This window comes from Chrysochloris asiatica, unplaced genomic scaffold (assembly GCF_000296735.1).
Source record: "Chrysochloris asiatica unplaced genomic scaffold, ChrAsi1.0 scaffold00146, whole genome shotgun sequence".
Taxonomy (NCBI): Eukaryota; Metazoa; Chordata; class Mammalia; order Afrosoricida; family Chrysochloridae; genus Chrysochloris; species Chrysochloris asiatica.
Window position 1 is genome coordinate 5,130,822 of NW_006408664.1, and position 5,045 is coordinate 5,135,866.

Consider the following 5,045-nt stretch of genomic DNA (forward strand, 5'->3'; position numbering starts at 1 on the left):
TATCCTTTCACCATATTTGTTTAATCTGTATTCTGAGCAAATAATCCAAGAAGCTGGATTTTATGAAGAAGAACAAGGCATCAGGATTAGAGGAAGACTCATTAGCAATCTGGGATATGCAGATGACACAACCTGGCTCACTGGGAGCAAAGAGGATTTGAAATACTTATGGAAGAAGATTCAGTATTGAATTTACATTTCAATGTAAAGAAAATAAAAATCCTCACAACTGGCCCAATAAATAACTTTATATTATATGGAGAAAAGATTGACGTTATCTAAGACTTCATTATGCTGGAGTCTATAAGCAATGATCATGGAAGCAATAGTCAAGAAATCAAAGCATATATTTCTCTGGACAAGTCTGCTACAAAAGATCCCTTTTAAGTGTTAAAAAGCAAAAATATTACTTTGAGGACTAAGTTGTGCCTGACCGAAGCCCAGATATTTTCAATCACTTCATATGCAAGGAGTCTTAGATAGTGCTGTAGGATACACATTGAACTACTAACCACAAGTTTGGCAGTTCAAACCCACCAGCTGCTTTCCAATGGCATGTGAAACAAAGACAGTGAATAAGGAAGACCATCGAAGAATCAGTGCATTTGAATATGCTGTTGGAGAAGAATATTGAAAGTATCATGGATTACCAGAAGAACAAACCAATCTATCCTGAAAGAAGTACAGCCAGAAGTCTCCTTAGACGCAAGAATTGGGAGACTTTGTCTCTCATTCTTTGGACATGTTGTCAAGAAGAATCAGTCCCTGGAGAAGGACAACATGCTTGGTAAAGTGCAGGGACAACTTCAATGAAATGGACTGGCACATTGACAGCAACAATAGGCAATGGGTTCAAACACAACAATTGTGAGGATGATGCAGGACCAGGTCGTGTTTCATTCTGTTGTACATAGGGTCGCTATGAGTTGGATTCAACTTAAGGACGCCTAACAACAGCAATGTTGTTGTTGTTAAGTGCCGTCAAGTTGGTTCGGACCCATAGCGACCCTGTACAGGGTTTCTGAGGGTGTAAATCTTTACGGGAGTAGAAAGCCTCATCTTTCTCCCTCGGAGCGGCTGGTAGTTTTGAACCACTGACCTTAAGGTTCGCAGCCCAATTCATAACCACTACGCTACCAGAGCTACAGCAATAGAGAAGTTAATTGTGCCTGAAAGCGCGATGGTGGCTGGGCAGAGAAAACTTCAGGGAGGAGGTGATCTTTCAAGGGAAAGTTGAATAATAAGAAAAGGTTTGGAAGATTGCATACTTTTTGTCTCAGGATTAAATTAATAAGCAAGAGATATGGATGTGCAGATGATGTTCAAGGAAATATTGGATAAATAATTTATCTTCTTTTAACTTCAGCGTTTTATGTTTATAGTAAGTGACAGGAAACATGAGAAAGATGCCTGGAATAAGACTAGGAATTATCTGCTACACCATGCCAAGAATCTTAGACCCTAACACCTGGTAATGAGAAAGAAATGGGAGTTTTTAAATGAGAGAGTAGTGTTGTTAGGAAGATACATTACTCACATATATTTATCAGAATAAGCTTCATATTTATATAAACAATTATAGGGACATATAGAAATGTTGTGTCTATCTTTCTCTGTACCTCTCCCGTTCCTTTTTTCTTAAAGATGATATATTGTAGCGACTCTGGATGCTGTACTCTCTGGGGCTTGTTATTGTTTTTTGCTTCTTTATGTTATAGTAACTGGTTGACTATTTTTGTTGTTGTGTGCTTTAGAATCAATTCTTACTTACAGCATCCCTAGGAGTCCTAGTGTAGTGCTGTGAGATAAATCACTCCACCAAAAGATTGGTTTGAACCATGAGGTGGGCAGTTCAAACTCAGCAGCCGCTCCTTGGAAACCCTATGCAGGGTTGCTTTGAGCTGGAATGAACTCCAGAACACTTAACAGCAGCAACAACGTAAGACAGAGTAGAACCTCCCTGTAGGGTTTCCAAAGCTGTAATCTTTACAGAATGGAGTTCTGATGGGGTGCTGTAGGACAAAGTACTGGACCATAATGTTGGAGGTTCAAACCCACCAGTCACTCTTCAGAAACCCTGTAAAGGGTCCTATGAGTCTGAATCAATTCATCAGCACTTAACAACAGTCTTTACAGAAGGTGATTGCCACATCTTCCTCCTATGGAATGGCTGGTGGTTTCGAACTGCCGACCTTCCAGTTAGTCAAGCATTTAACCTCCAGAGCTACTTTAGATTATTTTGTTGTTGTTAAGTGCCGTCAAGTCGATTCTGATCCATAGCAACCCTGTAGAAGGTTTCTAAGGAGCAGCTGGTGAGCTTGAACCCCAACCTTGCAGTTCAAATGACTTTGCAGTCTGATGCATTAGCCCAGAGCACCACACCGGAACAGATTATTTTAGCGAGGTTTATTTCGCTCACACATTATGAAGTCTCTGAGGTTGCTCCTCAGTGGACACAGCCTTACATGGGTCCACAAGCACCCTGAGAGGACAGTGGTTTTGTCAGGGATCTCTTTCCCTGACCATTCCCAGCTGCTATTGTAGGTGATGTGTGCAACCAAGTCAGTTCCAACTCATAGTGACCCTGTATAGGGTTTCTGAGAGCTGCTGGTGGCTTTGAACTGTCAACCATTTACTTGTTCTCTCCAGGAACCCCCTTGATATCCAGTTAATTCTGACTTTTAATGGCCCTGTAAGAGTCCTGGTGTGACCCTGGAGAATATGCATTGAACCACAAGGTCAGGTTGAACCTCAAGGTAGGTAGTTCAAGCCCACCAACCACTCTTCAGAAACCCTACACAGGATCATTATGAATCGGAACTGACTCCACAGCACTTAACAACAACAACAATAGGACTTCCTATTATTGTAGATCTTTATAGGCACAGAAAGCCTGTCTTTCTCTGGAGAAAGGCTGGTGGGTTTGAACTACCAATCATTCAGTTAACCATCCAGTGCTTATTTGATGTGGCCACTAGGACTCTTTTGTCTCCAGAAAAACAGTCTCATTTAGTCCGTATCTCTAGTGAATCTACCAATCTCTTCTCAATTGCCCTGCACTGCAATATCCCTTGTGCTTTAGAGTTTATTTAGACTTGAACTTCTCCACACTTAGTTGTATATAAAATCAATTCCTTCCTAAAAGATTTGAAGCACTCATTTTATGGCTTACTTCTCCCCACTAAGGAAAGTTCTCTGAACCATAGTTCTGGATCTGGAATTAGGGACAATGGTACCCTTCTCTCTTAGTGAAACCCCTGCTTTAGAAGATAAGAACTTGGTGGAAGGGAAAGTGTAGCCTCAGGTCTCTTCAACTTTCCTTTCTTAGTGTGGAACTTCCACCTACTATTCTCAGTGGTTCCATGTCCAAAGCAAACTTCCGTTTCACAAGTGGGGTCTAAGCAGAAGAAAAGAACCTTTACCTCTTGGTCACATTACCCAAAATTTAACCTCAGCAACAGATAACTACAGAAGGATGAAAATTCTGAAGTTCTGCTATTACCAGAAGATGGTCCACAAACAGGCATCTGCGGGGAGTAAAAGCCATGTGTTCTTGGCTTCACCAATCTTGCTGAGCTGAGAAAGGACAGGAAGAGAGCAATTTTGGTTCCAAAATCACAGACCCTTTCTACTCTTAGCAATTTATCATTTATTTTCTTGATTATATGTTTCTTTATTTGTGACATGTCCTTAAGATGACTTCCAGAAATTTTAAGTTGGTGTTTTGTTTTATTTGGGGAGGGGTTGTTTTGTTATTAGTTATTTTTATCTATTTTACTGATGATATGATCCATAGAGTGACTTAAACTATAAGGATTATTCAGAATTTTTAATTCTCCTTGTGTGCTGAATTGAGTGATTTTTTTCAATGACCCTTAATTTATTCTATTCTCTTGATCCAGCAACTCTTTAGAAACTGGATCAAGGATAGAAAACATACAGGGATAAATTCCTAGATAGTCCTGGTGTGTTACTGTAGTATAAATACTCAACCATAAGGCCAGTTTGAAGCACAAGGTCCATGGTTCAAACTCACCAGTTGATCCTTGGAAACTCTTTACAGGATCTCTATAAGTCAGACCCACTCGACGGCATTTAACTACAACACCAACATCCTCCATCTAAGGAATCCTGGTGGCACAATGCTTAAAACACTGCTGCTAACCATAAATTTGACTGATTAAAATCTACCCCAAACTGGTAATTTGTATCTATAAATATTGTTGTTAATAAGGAAGAGAGAGCACGAGTACCTCCATGTGTCCATTATATTGGGATCAGGGCACACTCCCAAGGAAACATCCTTTCAACTGATTGACTGCTCATAGCAGTTTATTATAGAGCTAACTATGCCTGTATTAAGTTTCATCACCATGGGAATAAGCACATCTCGATGGCTAAGCCTCTGGAAATACTGGCCTAGTCAAGTTGACACAAAACCCTAACCATTACAGTGACAGATGGTTTCTGCTTTAAGAGATAAATTTCATAAAGTTAAACAAGGTCAAGACTAAGGCATAAAAATGTGTTTCACTATTTTGATCATTAAAATGTTTGTCCATTTCTTACTTGTTTTCTGTGAGCCAGGAAGGGTTAGGGGTTCTCATAACCATCTTTTTAGTTTCTATACCAGCTGTACTCATTAGCCATTCTCAAAAAGGACCCAAGGCCTGACTTGTTAAAAAACACCAGTTCATTTATGTGGTGTTAGAGTGCCTGGTCTAGTCGCTGACTAAAATGATTCATTTCATACTCTCTTCTTCTGAGGGCCTATGTGTTCTTAAGAAGCATATTTAGCTGCTTAATTTCTCATGCTTTAGATCATTTCAAACATCAGAGGAAATTTTGGTCCTCTCTATCAGCTTGTTGTTGTTGTTAAGTGCCGTCGAGTCGGTTCCGACCCATAGCGACTCTGTACAGGGGTTTCCGAAGGTGTAAATCTTTATGGGAGTAGAAAGCCTTATGTTTCTCCCACGGAGCAGCTGGTAGTTTCGAACTGCTGACCTTAAGGTTCGCAGCCCGATTCGTAACCACTACGCTACTAT

General features: G+C 40.2%; 1 pseudogene; it reads left to right on the forward strand.

Moving 5' to 3' along the window:
• LOC102813338 overlaps positions 1–3,580 on the forward strand; it is a 26,979-nt pseudogene extending 23,399 nt beyond the window's left edge.
• Positions 3,581–5,045: the final 1,465 nt, after the last annotated feature.